Here is a 19362-nt window from a genome sequence, read left to right on the forward strand (position 1 = left end):
AACTTAATTATGGACATCACAGGGGTTTCAACCTTACAGGTAAAAAATGTAAATGCCATGACAATAGATGCTTGAGGAAAAAGATTTACTTAAGAATATAGATTTAAAAACTAAAGTCTTATTTGCTCACGAGTACAATCTTGGTTTAGAAATGTTTACGTTTCTGTCTCTGTTATAGAGAAGCATGATTTTATATGATAATTAAAAGTCTTCGAATGTAACTTATCTATAAAGAATGCTCTTTAAAGTCAGATCAACCTGTACCATAGGGTTAGGAAAGCCTCTATCTGGAATTTCCCCTAAAAAGACCCTTGCCAAAATAAGCTTAATTAAAGTAACTATAAATGAAATTAATAATAAAGCAAATTACAAACTAGCAGAATCAGCTAATATTCTTAGGTGGCAGTGATCTTATGATTAAAATGTTCAGGACATCATGCTACTTAGAAATCATCTAATAGAGCATGAGACCTTTAAAGGTCCATCTCATAGAGAAATTATTTTTAAGTAGAAGACCTTAGGAATCATGCACTCTAATGACATTTCAAATAGCATGCGGTCCTTTCTTCACTTGATGATCATACGAAGAAAAGTTAAGTACCTTGATGGCACACAATGCTGGCAGAAGGGCAGAACTCACAAATTCTTGCCAGTTCAAATAACAAGGCCTAAGCAAATTATATCATCTGGAAAATTGAGATCTTAAGGTAAGCAATAAAGGCAATGTGGTCTTTGCTTCCAGCACATGCATTTCTTTTTGATAAAACAGAGCCACCTGTCTAAGTTTAAAATAGAAAGTTATTTTTCCATCAAACCATACACAGTAATCTTGCATACACACATAAGCATTTATTCATTCACTCGATTTACAAATGCTTACAGGGCATTTGATGAGTTCTATTACTTTGTTGTGATCCAAAGTCCCTACTTTCATGGTTTCATTCTAGAGAGCAGAGATAGACCAGAGACAAATACATAATGGTGGTGATAAGTTCTAAAAAGAAAATTAAAGCAGAGTGGGGTCAGTAGGTGGTCAGTGGTGGTTTGGCTGGGGCGTGGGAGAAGGTACTGCTTCAGGTAGGGTGGTCAGGGAAAGACTTCTTTGGAAGCAAAACTTTAAGTAGGAACCTGAATGAAATAAGGTGACAGCATTTGGGAAAACTGGGGAAGTTTATTACACTGTTAACTAACTGGAATTTAAATAAAAACTTGAAAAAAAAACTGGGGAAGTTTTAGAGGCATAAGAAACAGCAAGAACAAATGCCCTGCTGTGGAAGTGGACTTGGCATGTTCATGGAGAACAGAGATGTCAGTGCACCTGCAGCAAAGTGAACAAGGGAGAAAGTGGTGGTGATTCAGTCAGAGAGGTAACAGGGACCAGATTAGGCAGGGCTTTTGTGTAAGCCATGTGAAAGGGTTTGGCTTTTATTCCAAGCAAGACGGGAAGCCACTGGAGATAGGGAGCAGAAGAGTGACATGATAGGACTTAAAGCTTGAAAGCATCACTCTGAGTGAAAATAAAACATGAAAAAGCAAAGAGGAAAGCAGGGGTTCCAGTCAGGAGGCTATTTATTACAACAATCCACAGGATGACAGTTGATTAGAGAAAGGTAAGAATGGTAATGTAAAACTTTTAGGACTTGGAGATTAGACATGTTTTGTACATAGAGCTATTGGTATCTGCTGATGGATTAGATGTGGGATATGAATGGAGTCAAGGATTACTCTTTTTTCCTGGCCTGGGGAACACGTCTGGAGAAGGGACAAGGTTCAATTTGGACATGCTAGGTTTGATACTGAGTTCTAACATTTAGAGGCCAGGAAAGTGAGGGGTATCTAGCACAGGAAACTAAGAAGGAAAAAGCAGTGAGATGACAGGAAAAGCAGGAGTGTATTGAATATAAGGTTTTAAGGAAGACTGTCAAATGCACTGAGAGGTTAAATAAAACATAGGCTGAGAGTTAGCCACTGCATCTGGAATTGTGGTAGCCATCACTGACTTCTTTAAGGGCAGTAATGGGAGAGAAGGGAATGGGAACAGAGTACAGACAGCTCTTTTTTAGAATTTTCAGTAATTGGAAGCAGAGAAATGAGGTAGTAGAACACTGTTGTACAATCAGGGGAGGGTTGTTTTTTTTTAATGATACAAAATTTCAGGCTATTTTTATGCTGAAGGGAATGATTTAGTAAAGAAAAAAAAATTGATGATGCAGGTGTTAAGTCCTTCAGTAGCCAAGAAGATATGGGTCCCAGGTCAAAAGGGAGGCCCCGTTTAGGCTGGATATTCTATATATTATCACAGAGGAAACACAAAGAACTCATATAATGACACAGGCATTTGGGAGATTTGGTGACAGGAGAACTAAATTTTTCCTCTGGGTGCCTTATTCTCAAGGAAATAAGAAGCCAGGTCATCTGCTAAGAGTGAATAGGGTGGGAGGGGGTGTTCAAGATTTGAGAATAGAGAAGATGTAAAACAGTTTCATAGGGAGGGGTAACACAATCTCAGCAGGAGATAGGTAGTTCAACTGTCAGATGGTTTTGAGATTTGTAAACACTTAAAGTGTGGTTATGTGTATTTTTTAAGCAGAGTGTAATGATGTATATTGATACCAAAATATCAAGTATGTATGTACATATATGTATGTGTATGCATGTATATCTATGCACAAATATATACACACATGCACATATACAAAATATTTATGTAACATATACATGGACACATATATAGTATCAATGCCAGAATATACTAATATAGTCTTTTAAAATATTAAACAGTCATTTATTAATCAAGTGTTTCTAACAGATTGTACTGTCCAAAGATGACTATAATATCTCCCAAGTACTATTCTGCACAAATGTGACCCTCACACTCCTCCAGTATGAGATGGAATCTGTTTCTTCACACTTTTGAATCTGGGCAGACCCTGAGACTGCTCTAACCTATCAAACATAAGAGCAGGGAGCTAAAGTTAGTTCTAGAAGCAGCCCTTCACTTGTCTGGCAGCTTCAGCCTCCTGCCTCTTGGAATACATGTTCCTTCTGGGAGTTTCACTCTCAGAATCCAGCTCTCATGCTGTGAAAAGCCCAAGCTGCATGGAGAGGCCACAAGGAGACACTCCAGTAAGCAGTCCCAGCTTTATGAGTGAGCCATCTTAGCTGCTATGCCCCGCCAGGAGAACCTTCAGGGGACTACAGCTCGTATGCAAATCTGACTGCAACAGAATGAGAAACCCTATGTGAAATCTACACAACTGTGCTCACTCTATCCAGAGAAGAATGAAATATAATAAATAGGTGTTGTAAGGCACTAAGGTTTGGGGTAGTTTGTTATGTAGATAATTGGGAAAACTGTACAGTATTTTTTCCAAATAGAAAAATCAGTTATTTTTTTTAATTTTTTTTGTTTTATTTATTTATTCATGAGAGTCAGAGAGAGAGATAGAGAGAGGCAGCAGCAGAGGGAGAAGCAGGCTCCCTGCCTAGCAGGGAGCCCAATGCGGGACTCGATCCCAGGACCCTGAGCCGAAGGCAGACGCTTAACCATCTGAGCCACCCAGGTGTCCCTAGAAAAATCAGTTATTGTTTCTAATTCTATGAAGCTGGGAATGCTAACCCTGCACTAAGAATGAAATGGATCACATAATCAGAAAGTAGAACTATTATTACAATCAGTGTGGTGCTGTGGTGCTAATTTCTTTCTCCAGTCCAACCTAACAACCTCTTTGACCAGAGGCCCTAGCACTAGAGGCTGCTCCCCCAGCACCACTATGACACCACACTGCACTCTTGGATTTGCTACCAAAAGACACACACCACGCAAGGTGAGCAATCTGGAGCGATTGGCCGCAGAGCACACAATTGACCTAGGATCACTTGACACCACAGGATAGGTGAATGCCCCCCTCAGGCTGAACAATCCTATTCTACTGAGAGTCCTGCTCCTCAGTAGATTTAGATAACAGTACAATTAGGTTGGTGGTAAGGTTTAGCTTTCCTGCCCAATCATCCCGAGTTCCTGTCAAGGCTAAAATAAAAGCAGTAAAATTAAAAAAAAAAAAAGAATCAAAAGAAAAAGAAATCTATAGCCCATCTTAGCAACATGCTCAGCCTCTCCAAAAGATCTATAGTCTAATATTTGTCAAGAACAGTTGCAGAATACTTGGGAAGTATATTGAACAGCCAGCAGAAACTATAAATTTAGAATAATTAAACTACTCTGCAACCACATGCCAAGCAGAATCTGCCTCACCACTGCGAAAGAATCCCTGGACCTAAAAAAAAAAAAAGAACCCCTGGAACTGTGCAGAAAAAAAATGTGAGTTTTAATACTCCTGATTTTATTTTATTATTTTTAAAGATTTTATTTATTCATTTGAGAGAGAGAGAGCACAAGTAGAGGGGAGAGGGAGAAGCAGACTCCCCACTGAGCAGGGAGCCCGACACAACAAGGGGCTCAATCCCAGGACCCGGAGATCATGATCTGACTGAAGGCAAGATGCTTAACTAACTGACCACCCAGACTCCCCTTAATACTCCTGATTTTAGAATTATTTTTACTAAACCGCTTGTAACCCAATGTAGAAAGAAAGGCTGTGCTGCAGTGATGCTTCTCAGTTAGCAAAGGACCAAAGCTGTTGAGTGCCCATCACCAAGTATGCTAGCTTTATTTTAAAACTACACATGCACAGGGCGCCTGGGTGGCTCAGTTGGTTGGGTGGCTGCCTTCGGCTCAGGTCATGATCCTGGAGTCCCTGGATCGAATCCCGATCGGGCTCCCTGCTCGGCGGGGAGTCTGCTTCTCCCTCTGACCCCTCCCTCCTCTCATGTGCTTGCTCTCTCTCATTCTCTCTCTCTCAAATAAATAAATAAAATCTTTAAAAAAAAAACTACACATGCACAAAGACTGGTTAATAGATGCTAATGAAAGATTATAAAAATCAAATTTAAAAATTACATCAAAAGTACTACTATCCTCCAAAAGAACAAGTACCCTACCATGAGTACTAAAAGCTTTAGGTGAAAAACAATTTAAAATTTTTTTTATTTTTTATTATGTTCAGTTACCAAGCATTATTTTTTTTTTATTATGTTACGTTAAGCGCCATACATTACATCATTAGTTTTTGATGTAGTGTTCCATGATTCATTGTTTGCGCATAACAACCAGTGCTCCATTCAATACGTGCCTTCTTTAATACCCGTCACCAGGCTAACCCATCCCCCTACGCCCCTCCCCTCTAGAACCCTCAGTTTGTTTCTCAGAGTCCACAGTCTCTCATGGTTCATCCTCCCCTCCAATTCCCCCCCCCTTCATTTTTCCCTTCATACTATCTTTTTTTTTTTTTAACATATAATGTATTATTTGTTTCAGAGGTACAGGTCTGTGATTCAACAGTCTTACACAATTCACAACGCTCAGCATAGCACATACCCTCCCCAATATCTATCACCCAGCCACCCCATCCCTCCCACCCCCCACCACTCCAGCAACCCTCAGTTTGTTTCCTGAGATTAAGAATTCCTCATATCAGTGAGATCATATGACACAGCCAGCATTAGTTTTTGATGTCGTGTTCAACGGCTCATTAGTTGTGTATAACACCCAGTGCTCATCACAACACATGCCCTCCTTAATACCCATCACCCTGTTACCCTATCCCCCCACCCCCCTCCCTTCTGTAACCCTCAGTTTGTTTCCCAGAGTCCAGACCAACTTAATGGAAGTTAAACAATACATCTAAAGCTCAAGTTGTTAAGAGCAGATTCCCAATTTCTTTCCGTTTTGTTTTACTTCTTACTTTTTGAACATACTTTTATTTATATATAGGTAGATGGCTTATTTTCTCACTTTATTGTTCGAAAGCAAACTAATTATTAAGAACTTGAGTTTAGTGGGGTGCCTGGGTGGCTCAGACGGTTAAGCATCTGCCTTTGGCTCAGGTCATGATCCTGGGGTCCTGGGATCCATCGGGCTCCCTGCTGAGTGGGGAGCCTCCTTCTCCCTCTCCCTCTGCCTGCCATTCCCCCTGCTTGTACTCTTTCTCTGTCAAATAAAAAATAAAAAATCTTAAAAAAAAAAAAAAAGAACTTGAGTTTAGGGACACCTGGGTGACTCAGACGGTTAAGCATTTGCCTTTGGCTCGGGTCATGATCTCGGGGTCCTGGGATCAAACCCCGCATCGGGCTCCCTGCTCCTCGGGAGGCCTGTTTCTCCCTCTCCCACTCCCTGTGCTTGTGTTCCCTCTCTCGCTGTCTCTCTGTCAAATAAATAAATAAAATCTTTAAAAAAAAAAAACGAGTTTATTCAAACTTCTGAAACTATTGTAACACTGTATTTTAATTATACTTGAATAAAATAAATTTTTAAAACTCCAATATGTTGGGGCCGCCTGGGTGGCTCAGTCGTTAAGCGTCTGCCTTTGGCTCAGGTCATGATCCCAGGGTCTGGAATTGAGCCCGGTATAAGGGCTTGCTGCTCAGCGGGGAGTCTGCGTCTCCCTCTTCCTCTGCCTCTCTCCCCACTCCTGCTCTCTCTCTCACTCTCTCTCTCAAATAAATAAATAAATAAATAAGAAAGCCTAAAAAAAAACTCCAGTATTTTTTTTTTATTGCTCTTATATAAAGTCTCTTATCATGAAGTAACCTCTAATCCTATTCTGTTTGCATTATACATCGGAGCTCTAGAACTCACCCCAGTATAATATAAAAATATCTAAAATAACAGTACTTGCAACCCCAATGACTCTTCTGCCAAAAATATCTTTAAGCCCAGGAATTTAGACTGTCATTTTAGGTTGTTTCACAACATGGCTGGCCAAAGCTTGAAACTGAGTTCAAAAGAGAAATTTCTGTGAAACAAAACAGTATCTAAATCCAAGCTATTTCACAATGATCTTCAAGTACATATTTGCAAGAAATAAAAATGCAAAGCAGCAATGTGGAAATTCTTTTTAAACTGTTCACAAATATGGGGATGTATCTTTTTTTTGTTGTTGTTTCCCCAAATGGCATCATCCAGGGGTCACTGCCATTTTATTTCCATTCATTGCCAACAAGAGCCTGGCAAAAGCTTCCCTCCCCACTACCTGCTTCTTCTTCTTTTTTTTTTAATGTAATGTTAATCACCATTCATTACATCATTAGTTTTTGATGTAGTGTTCCATGATTCATTGTTTACATATACCACCCAGTGCTCTATGCAGAACGTGCCCTCTTTAATAGCCATCACCAGGCTAACCCATCCTCCCACCCCCCTCCCCTCTAGAACCCTCAGTTTGTTTTTCAGAGTCCATAGTCTCTCATCGTTCATCTCCCTCTCCAATTCCCCCCCTTCATTCTTCCCCTCCTGCTATCTTCTTCTTTTTTTAACATATAATGTATTATTTGCTTCAGAGGTACAGATCTGTGATTCAACAGTCTTGCACACTTCACAGTACTCACCATAGCACATACCCTCCCCAATGTCTATCACCCAACCACCCCATCCCTCCCATCCCACCACTCCAGCAACCCTCAGTTTGTTTCCTGAGATTAAGAATTTCTCATATCAGTGAGGTCATATGATACATGTCTTCCTCTGATTGACTTATTTCACTCAGCATAATACCCTCCAGTTCCAACCACGTCATTGCAAATGGCAAGATTTCATTCTTTTTGATGGCGGCATAATATTCCATTGTATATATATACCACATCTTCTTTATCCATTCATCTGTCGATGGACATCTTGGCTCTTTCCACAGTTTGGCTATTGTGGACATTGCTGCTATAAACATCGGGGTGCACGTACCCCTTCGGATCCCTACATTTGTATCTTTGGGGTAAATACCCAGTAGTGCAATTGCTGGATCATATGGTAGCTCTATTTTCAACTTTTTGAGGAACCTCCATACTGTTTTCCAGAGTGGCTGCAATGGGGATGTATCTAATACAATCTATTTGCCTGGCATACATGTTTATTACTCCACCTCTGAGGGGGTCAGGGTATCTTTCTCATTCCATTCTCAACCCAAATATATCCTCCCTCACAGCCTTAATGATAACCAAAATAACACCCTTTGTAGTGTCAATCTTCTTTCATAACACAAGTATTTGCAGGAGAGCTAAGACTTTAAAAAATTCTTTCTAGTTTAGTTTAAATAAGCTGATCATAATCTTTCCCTAGAGCAGATAAGAATCTTGATAAGAAGGGAGCAAAGTCAACTGAAAGGTAAAGAAAATATTAGTGATACCAAAAATAGAGATGGCAGTTGCTGATGTCCAGGGCACCTCTTAACAATGCCCAACAGGGTGAATTTACCTGACAGTGGGCTGTGGACAGCTCAGCCATTCCCAGGCTCACAGGTAGCCCTTCTACACAAGACAGAACAAACCTCTACTTAAAGACAGCATTTAAGCTGTCTCCCGGAGACACCTCTTCTTACATACAGAGACCACTAAGAAACCAGCCCCAATCCTCCCCATATACAATTATCCCTACCTCCAAATACTAAAGATAAAAGCTGGAAAGCAGGCAACTTGGCAGAAAATAAAAGACTGAAAACTGAGGTCTGGGGACAAGGAGGGGGAATACACTTGGGGAGGGTGGGAGGGTTGGAGGGAAATCAATAAGAATCAAGTCTATTATCTATACAGAAAGACTCAGGGATTAGAGGTACAAGGAAACCCTGAAGGGGTGTGTGTGTGTGTGTGTGTGTGTGTGTGTGTGTGTGTGTGTGTGGTGGGTCTGAAGTGTGTACCTGGGGAATGGAAACAGAACTGGTTATAAGTCTTTTAAAAGTCTGTAAGACTCTTAACTATAGAGAACAAACTGATGGTTATCAGAGGGGAGGTGGGGGGGCTGTGGGTGAAACAGGTGATGGGGATTAAGGTGTGCACTTGCTGTGATAAGCACCCGGTAATTTATGAAAGTGTTGAATCACTAAACTGTACACTTAAACTAATATTACACTGTATGTTAACTATCTAGAATTTCAAAAAAACCTTAAAAAACCAATGAAAAGACAAAATAGAGTTTTCTAAAGTAAAAAAATTAAATAGAGTCTATTTTTTTCTATTAAAGTCTGTAAGACCTTCAGGTCATTATCCCTAACTCTATTCTGCCAGGCTTTCTCCCTTGGATTCATTTTTCCATGTGATAGTTTACTCTCTACAGAGGTTAAAACAAGGTCCATATGTTGAAGGGCACCAAACAGAGCTGATGATGTTCAACATAGGGAAATTAAGTCAAAGATTATGTAGTAAACAATGGGATCCCTGGTGCCCTTCCCACAATGAGCTCCCAAAATGCTGACAGCCAGGCTTATACCTTCTTAGGAAGGAATAGGCAAGATTCCTCACTGGGAAAATTCGGCCCAGGGAAAAAGACCCAGAAATACTGACGGTTGCTCTCCTTCTCCCATGAAAAGTCAGCTCCTCTTCTAATAACTCTTATAGCAATGTCCACTGGTTAGTAAATACTAGCCCCAGTCACAGAGCTTTCTGGCAACACTTTAATGCCTCATTCTTAAATATCAATAGAAAAGAATAACATATAATGAAGTAAACCTCCAACAGGAAGTAAAGAGATCAAAACAATCAGAAAAATGGAAACTGGAGAAACAGAATGCCAGAAGTAAAAGAAAATTTCAAAAAGCAATAATTAGTATTTTCAGAGAGCACAGAGATTACAGTACATCTATGAAATAAGAAGAGGATATAACAGAAAAGGAGAAAAAGATCCAGAGCCAAAAAGAACTTTTGGAAATTAAAGATAAGATTGATGTAATGTAAAGCAAAATTCAGTAAAAGTGATAGAACAGAAAGTTGAGGACTTCTGCCAGAAAATAGAACAAAAAAAGTAATACAATGAATAAATAAGGGAGAAAATACAAGAAAATTCATGAATCATTCCCGGATATCCAATTCTAATAAAAGAATTATAGGAAGAGAGAACTATGGAAACAGATGGGAAGGAACTAATATATGTCCCAGGACTGAAGGAAATGAATTTCTATGATGATAAAACTCACTGAGTAGTCAGCATAATCAAAGAAAAAAGGTCTAATTAAGACACATTATCGTAAGGGGTGGAGCAAGATGGCAGAGGAGTAGGAGACCTGGATTTCGTCTCCTCTCAGGAATTCAGCTGGATAGGGATCAAACCATTCTGAACACCTACAAACTCAACAGGAGATCGCAGAAAAGAATACCAACAACTCTCTGAACAGAAAAGCGACCACTTTCTGGAAGGTAGGATGTGTGGAGAAGTGAATACGAGGCAATATTCTGGAGGATAGACAGCGGGGGAGGGGCCTCCGTCGGCCGCTTCTGGCAAGTGGTAGAGCCACGGAACATAAAATCAGAACTTTTAGAAGTCTGCTCCACTGAGGGACGTCGCTCCAGTGGCTAAGCGGGGGGAGGAAACCTCACAAGACAGTGTGGCCTCAGGACCCTCGGGGTCACAGAAAAACGGGAGTGCCTGTGTGCGGCAGAGCTCCCAGGGATCGGAGCGGGGAAGCCGGCTGCAGAGGCAGAGCCCAGGCACGGGCTCTCAGCTTGGGGTTGTCACAAACCGTGATCTGGGGCACAGTCGGGCCACTGCTCCTCCAGCAGGGACCCAACAAGCAGCAGATCCAAGCAGACTCCACTTCCTCCCCCGGGAGGAGTGGCACGGGACTGCACCGCAAGGATCTGATGGGTTTGGAGAATCCACACGGGGTCGGGTGCCAGAGACAGAAACCTGCGGTCACAGGCCGGGTGAGCATGGAGTGCGGCTGGAGACCGGGGAAACAGGAGTGACTGACGGCTTTTCTCTGGGGGCTCACTGAGGAGCGGGGCCCCTAGTTCTCGGCTCCTCCGGGGCAGAGATTAGGAGGCCACCATTTTCACTCTCGGCCTCCAAAGCTGTACGGAAAGCTTGCAGGGAACAAAAGCTCCCGAGAGCAAACCCGAGCAGATTACTTAGCCCAGACGGGCAAGGGCGGGGCAGTTCCGCCTCCGGCAAAGACATTTGGAAACCACTGCAACAGGCCCCTCCCCCAGAAGATCAGCAAAAACAGCCAGCCAAGACCAAGTTTACAGATCAATGAGAACGGCAGAACTCCAGCACTAGGGGAATACTGCACATAGAATTCATGGCTTTTTTTTTACCATGGTTCTTTAGTCTTTCAAAGTTAATTTTTTTTTTAACTGTCTTTTTTTTTTTTGAATTTTTCTTTTTCCCTTTGTTGACGAACATCTTATCAATCCCTTTTTAAAAAAACATTTTTATTTTTGATTTTTAGAGTCATATTCTATCCCTTCATAGTAGTTACCCGTATTTTTGGCATATATATATAAGTTGTTCTCCCTTTAAAATTTTGAGATAATTTCTTCTAACAGATTAAAATATACCCTAAATCTCTAGTATGGTTTTTCCTACTCTCCTGCCTGACCACATTCTCTCCCATTTTTTTCTTTTTTTTTAAATCCTCTTCTTTTTTCAAACAACTTTTTATCAATTCCTTTTATAAAATTTTTTATAATTTTCATCTTTACAGTCATGTTCCAACCCTTCATCATATCAACCCTTATTTTTGTACATATATAAGTTTTTCTTTCTTTAAATTTTAGGAGGCACTTTCTTCTAACAGACCAAAATATACCCAAAATCTAGTGTGTGGCACTGATCTATGCACCAGCCTGATCATATTTGATCATATTCTGTTTTTTTTTGTTTTGTTCTATTTTGTTTGTTTTTATGTTTATCTTTTTCTTTTTTTTTTTTTTTTTCTCTCCCTTTCTTTTCCCCCTGCTTCAGGTCTTTTCTGATTTGTTTAGAGTATATTTTCTGGGGATGTTGTTACCCTGTTAGCATTTTGTTCTCTCACTAATCTATTCTCCTCTGGAAATAGAGGAATGGAAGATGGAAAAAATCACCTCAACAAAAAGAACAAGAGGTAGTACCGACTGCCAGGGACCTACTCAATACGGACATTTGTACGATGTCGGATCTAGAGTTCAGAATCATCACTTTAAAGATACTAGCTGGGCTTGAAAAAAGCATGGAAGTTATTGGAGAAACCCTTTCTGGAGAAATAAAAGAACGAAAATCTAACCAAGTTGAAATCAAAAAGGCTATTAATGAGGTGCAATCAAATATGGGGGCGCTAACTGCTAGGATAAATGAGGCAAAAGAGAGAATCAGTGATATAGAAGACCAAATGATGGAAAATAAAGAAGCTGAGAAAAAGAGAGATAAACAACTACTGGATCACGAGGGCAGAATTCGAGAGATAAGCGATACCATAAGGCGAAACTACATTGGAATAATTGGGATCCCAGAAGAAGAAAGGGACAGAGGGGCAGAAGGTATATTGGAGCAAATTATAGCAGAGAACTTCCCTAATTTGGGGAGGGAAACAGGCATCAAAATCCAGGAAGCACAGAGAAACCCTCTCAAAATCAATAAAAATAGGTCAACACCCCGACATCTAATAGTAAAACTTACCAGTTTCAGAGACAAAGAGAAAATCCTGAAAGCAGCTCAGGAGAAGAGATATGTAACCTACAATGGTAGAAACATTAGATTGGCAACAGACCTATCCACAGAGACCTGGCAGGCCAGAAAGGACTGGCAGGATATATTCAGAGCACTAAATGAGAAAAATATGCAACCAAGAATACTATATCCAGTTAGGCTGTCATTGAAAATAGAAGGAGAGATAAAAAGCTTCCAGGACAAACAAAAACTAAAGGAATTCGCAAACACGAAACCAACCCTAAAAGGAATATTGAAAAGGGTCCTCTAAGCAAAGAGAAAGCCTAAAAGCAACATAGACCAGAAAGGAACATAGACAATATACAGTAACAGTCACCTTACAGGCAATACAATGGCACTAAATTCCTATCTGTCAATAGTTACCCTGAATGTAAATGGGCTAAATGCCCCAATCAAAAGACACAGGCTATCAGACTGGATTAAAAAACAAGACCCATCGAGGGAACCTGGGTGGCTCAGTTGGTTAAGCGACTGCCTTTGGCTCAGGTCATGATCCTGGAGTCCCGGGATTGAGTCCCGCATCGGGCTCCCTGCTCAGCGGGGAGTCTGCTTCTCCCTCTGACCCTCCCCCATCTTGAACTCTCTTTCTCCTTCTCGCTCAATCAAATAAATAAATAAAATATTAAAAAAAAAAACCAAAAAACAAGACCCATCGATATGCTGTCTGCAAGAGACTCATTTTAGAACCAAAGACACCACCAGATTGAAATTGAGGGGGTGGAAAACCATTTATCATGCTAATGGACACCAAAAGAAAGCTGGGGCGGCAATCCTTATATCAGACAAATTAGATATTAAACCAAAGACTGTAATAAGAGATGAGGAAGGACACTATATCCTAGTTAAAGGGTATATCCAACAAAGACCTAACAATTATAAATATCTATGCCCCTAACATGGGAGCAGCCAGTTATATAAGCCAATGAATAACAAAAGCAAACAAACACATTGACAACAATACAATAATAGTAGGGAACTTTAACACGCCCCTCACTGAAATGGACAGATCATCTAAGCAAAAGATCAACAAGGAAATAAAGACTTTAAATGACACTGGACCAAATGGACTTCACAGATATATTTAGAATATTCCATCCCAAAGCAACGGAATACACATTCTTCTCTAGTGCCCATGGAAAATTCTCCAGAATCGATCACATCTTAGGTCATAAATCAGGTCTCAACCGGTACCAAAGGATTGGGATCATTCCCTGCATATTTTTGGACCACAGTGCTTTGAAACTAGAACTCAATCACAAGAGGAAAGTTGGAAAGAACTCAAATACATGGAGGCTAAAGAGCATCCTACTGAAGAATGAATGCATCAACCAGGAAATTAAAGAAGAATTCAAAAAATTCATGGAAACCAATGAAAATGAAAGCACAACTATTCAAAATCTTTGGGATGCAGCAAAGGCAGTCCTAAGAGGAAAGTATATAGCAATACAACCCTTTCTCAAGAAACAAGAAAGGTCTCAAGTACACAACCTAACCCTACACCTAAAGGAGCTGGAGAAAGAACAGCAAATAAATCCTAAACCCAGCAGGAGAAGAGAAATAATAAAGATCAGAGCAGAAATCAATGAAATAGAAACGAAAAGAACAGTAGAACAGATCAACGAAACTAGGAGATGGTTCTCTGAAAGAATTAACAAGATTGATAAACGCTTGGCCAGACTTATCAAAAAGAGAAGAGAAATGACCCAAATCAACAAAATCATGAATGAAAGAGGAGAGATCACAACCAACACCAAAGAAATACAAACAATTATAACAACATATTATGAGCAACTCTATGCCAGCAAATTAGATAACCTGGAAGAAATGGATGCATTCCTAGAGATGTATCAAATGCCAAAACTGAACCAGGAAGAAATAGAAAACCTGAACAAACCTATGACCACTAAGCAAATGGAAGCAGTCTTCAAAAATCTCCCAACAAACAAAAGCCCAGGGCCAGATGGCTTCACAGGGGAATTCTACCAAACATTTCAAAAAGAATTAATACCTATTCTTCTGAAACTGTTCCAAAAAATAGAAATGGAAGGAAAACTTCCAAGCTCACTTTATGAGGCCAGCATTATCTTGATCCCAAAACCAGACAAAGACCCCATCAAAAAGGAGAATTACAGACCAGTATCCCTGATGAACATGCATAGAAAAATTCTGACCAAAATACTAGCCAATAGGATCCAACAGTACATTAAGAGGATTATTCACCATGACCAAGTGAGATATATCCCTGGGCTGCAAGGTTGGTTCAACATCCGCAAATCAATCAACATGATATAATACATTAACAAAAGAAAGAACAAGAATCATATGATCCTCTCAATAGATGAAGAAAAAGCATTTGACAAAGTACAGCATCCTTTCTTGATCAAAACTCTTCAGAGTATAGGGATAGAGGGTACATACCTCAATATCATAAAAGCGAAAAACCCACAGCGAATATCATTCTCAATGGGGAAAAACTGAGAGCTTTCCCCCTAAGGTCAGGAACACGGCAGGGATGTCCACTATCACCACTGCTATCCAACACAGTATTAGAAGTCCTAGCCACAGCAATCAGACAACAAAAAGAAATAAAAGGCACCCAAATCAGCAAAGAAGAAGTCAAACTCTCACTCTTTGCAGATGACATGATACTTTATGTGGAAAACCCCAAAGACTCCACCCAAAACTGCTAGAACCCATACAGGAATTCAGTAAAGTGGCAGGATATAAAATCATGCACAGAAATCAGTGGCATTCCTATACACCAACAACAAGACAGAAGAAAGAGAAATTAAGGAGTTGATCCCATTTACAATGGCACCCAAAACCATAAGATACCTAGGAATAAATCTAACGAAAGGGGCAAAGAATCTGTACTCAGAAAACTATAAAATACTCATAAAAGAAATTGAGGAAGACACAAAGAAATGGAAAAACATTCCATGCTCATGGATTGGAAGAACAAATATTGTGAAGATGTCAATGCTACCTAGAGCAATCTACACATTCAATGCAATCCCCATCAAAATACCATCCACTTTTTTCAAAGAAATGGAACAAATAATCCTAAAATTTGTATGGAACCAGAAAAGACCCTGAATAGCCACAGGAATGTTGAAAAAGAAAAGCAAAGCTGGCAGCATCACAATTCCGAACTTCCAGCTCTATTACAAAGCTGTCATCATCAAGACAGTATGGTACTGGCACAAAAACAGACACATAGATCAATGGAACAGAATAGAGAGCCCAGAAATGGACCCTCAACTCTATGGTCAACTAATCTTCGACAAAGCAGGAAAGAATGTCCAATGGAACAAAGACAGTCTCTTCAACAAATGGTGTTGGGAAAATTGGATAGCCACATGCAGAAGAATGAAACTGGGCCATTTCCTTACACCACACACAAAAAGAGACTCAATGAGAGACAGGAGTCCATCAACATCCTAAAGGAGAACAAAGGCAGCAACCTCTTCAACCTCAGCTGCAGCAACTTCTTCCTAGAAACATTGCCAAAGGCAAGGGAAGCAAGGACAAAAATGAACTATTGGGACTTCATCAAGATAAAAAGCTTTTGCAAAGCAAAGGAAACAGTCAACAAAACCAAAAGACAACCGACAGAATGGGAGAAGATATTTGCAAATGACATATCAGATAAAGGGCTAGTATCCAAAATCTATAAAGAACTTATCAAACTCAACACCCAAAGAACAAAGAATCCAATCAAGAAATGGGCAGAAGACATGAACAGACATTTTTCCAAAGAAGACATCCAAATGGCCAACAGACACATGAAAAAGTGCTCAACATCGCGTGGCATCAGGCAAATCCAAGTCCAAATCCAAATCAAAACCTCAATGAGATACCACCTCACACCAGTCAGAATGGCTAAAATTAACAAGTCAGGAAACGACAGATGTTGGCGGGGATGCGGAGAAAGGGGAACCCTCCAACACTGTTGGTGGGAATGCAAGCTGGTGCAGCCACTCTGGAAAACAGTATGGAGGTTCCTCAAAAGGTTGAAAATAGAGCTACCATATGATCCAGCAATTGCACTACTGGGTATTTACCCCAAAGATACAAATGTAAGGATCTGAAGGGGTATGTGCACCCCGATGTTTATAGCAGCAATGTCCACAATAGCCAAACGGTGGAAAGAGCCAAGATGTCCATCGACAGATGACTGGATAAAGAAGAAGTGGTATATATATACAATGGAATATTATGCAGCCATCAAAAGGAATGAAATCTTGCCATTTGCAACAACTTGGATGGAACTGGAGGGTGTTATGCTGAGCAAAATAAGTCAAAGAGAGAAAGACATGTATCATATGACCTCACTGATATGAGGAATTTTAATCTCAGAAAACAAACTGAGGGTTGCTGGAGTGGGGGGTGGGGTGGGAGGGATGGGGTGACAGGGTGATAGACACTGGGGAGTGTATGTCGTCTGGTAAGTGCTGTGAATTGTGCAAGACTGTTGAATCTCAGATCTGTACCTCTGAAACAAATAATGCAATATATGTTAAGAAAAAAAAAAAGAAGATAGCAGGAGGAGAAGAATGAAGGGGGGGGGGAATCAGAGCGGGAGACGAACCATGAGAGACGATGGGAGTCTGAAAAACAAACTGAAGGTTCCAGAGGGGAGGGGGTGGGAGGATGGGTTAGCCTGGTGATGGCTATTAAAGAGGGCACGTTCTGCATGGAGCACTGGGTGTTCTGCACAATGAATCATGGAACACTACATCTAAAACTAACGATGTAATGTATGGTGATTAACATAACAATAAAAATTTTTTTTAAAAAAGACACATTATTGTAAAATTACAGAACACTGTGAACAAAGAGTTAATCCTAAAATCTTTCACGGAAAACAACTTGTCAGTGAAAGAGTCAGGAACTAGAATGACACTGGACTTGTCAACAACAACACTGGAAGCTAAAAAATAATGAAGGAATGCTTTTAAAACTTCTGTAGTTTATTTGTAACCAAGAATTTTATATCAAGCCAAATTATCAACCAAACTAAGGGCAAAGGCATTTCAAATATGCAAAATCTAAAAAAAAAAATTCTCCATATACTTTACGCAGGAAGGTATGCAGACAGTGATTCATCAAATTAGAAAGTAAATCAAAAATTAAGATGACATTGACTTAATCCAGGAGACAGAGGGACCTAGGGAAGGGGCAAAGAAAATTCTAAGGCCAGATTAACACAGGAGGTTGGCGGGTTCCAGATAAGATATCACTGAGAAAAAAATTAAACTGGTAAAATACCTAAAGTGTTTGAACATACTGAAAGGAGATTTTCATTTCTATCAGAAGGTTTAGGCTTAGAAAACAGGAAACAAAACAAATGAGAGACAATTATTAACTACAAAAAAACAAAGTTACACTAGAAAGGAAATGTCACTTTAGCTCACTATGTGGCTCAGATGTGATAGTAGTTATACAGACATAGTAGCAATTGCATTTTGATTCAACAACAACAAAATGGTAATATAACTAGTAAGTATTGCAGGAGGGAAGAGTATATATGTATGGAGAAGAACATTCAGAGCGTAATTTCTCATCTTCTATACTAAGAGATCATGAAATGATGCCTAAAATAGAAAAAAAAATCAAGATATACATAAAAAGAATATTATTTAGATATATGAACTATCAGAAGAAATAGCTAAAAGAACTGGATAAAATGTGTGTGCAGTGGGAATCAGTAATGGGGAGAGACAGCCAAGAACTACTATTTTTCATTAAAAGCCCAGTTGTCTTTAATACATGATTTTAAAACCCATATATACATATATCTTTGATTTTTTTTAAATGATGAAATTAAATAACGCCTACCATAAAAGGTCCTCCTATACCCTCTACCCCAAGTGCATTGCTCTGGGTCACAAAATTAAGCTGAGTCTCAATCCAGCCTTCACTGCTGTTTATTACTTTAAATATTAACAAATAAAACCAATCAAACCTGAAATAGTGCAGTGATTCCCTGTCAGAATCAACAAAAAAGCTAGACCATTTATATATTTCATTCCCAGAGTGGATGAGAAAGGAAACATTCCACAGCAGAAGAATGCCCTAGAGAAAGCTTTGTCTCTTGACTACAGCATAGTATCTGTTCATTCACAGCTTTCACACTCCAGTGACAGTATATACAGGGCAGGAATGATAGCAGCTACCCTGCCATCCAAGCCTTCAGGATATGACTCAACCTGCTGCAGCAAAGAAAGGGAAAAGGCAAAAAGTGCACATTTGCATTCAGTTATCTGGAGATGCATCACAATCAATATTTTCACATCAGGCCATAATCCCAAGGGCATAAAGGGATTGTGTTGTGCCAAATCCTACCCTTGTCTGCTCTAGCCCTTTTAAATGACTCTGTCTTACCTACTGAAACAAACAAAACAGCTGGAAACTTTAAACAAAAAACAAACTACTCACGACCCCCCATCCCACCCCACCCTTTACCATTTACCCCTCAAGTTTATGACCATTAAAAACACTGTGAAATTAATCCAATCTCCTGCCTTCCTACTACTGAACCTTGCTCTTTCTCTGACTTATTTCACTTAGCATAATGCTTTCTAGATCCATCCATGTTGTTGCAAATGGCAAGATTTCATTCTTTGTTATGGCTGAGTAATATTCCATTATATATATGTAAACATAACATAAATATATATTTGAATATAAATATATAAATATATATAAATATACACACACACACACATCTTCTTTATCCATTCATCAGTCAGTGAACCTTGGCTTGCTTCCATATCTTGGCTATTGTAAATAATGCTGCTATACGGTATGCCTGGGTGGGCTCAGTCGGTTAA

The 19362-nt window shown here is 39.8% G+C and overlaps 1 protein-coding gene across 1 annotated transcript in view; it reads right to left on the bottom strand.

Annotated features, from left to right (window-relative positions):
- DOCK3 (dedicator of cytokinesis 3) overlaps nt 1–19362 on the bottom strand; it is a 568243-nt gene that overhangs the window by 221842 nt on the left and 327039 nt on the right. The window lies entirely within an intron of this gene.

This window comes from Mirounga angustirostris, unplaced genomic scaffold, assembly GCF_029215605.1.
Source record: "Mirounga angustirostris isolate CCGP_5_RB_7025 unplaced genomic scaffold, mMirAng1.0.hap1 SCAF_1, whole genome shotgun sequence".
Classification (NCBI taxonomy): Eukaryota; Metazoa; Chordata; class Mammalia; order Carnivora; family Phocidae; genus Mirounga; species Mirounga angustirostris.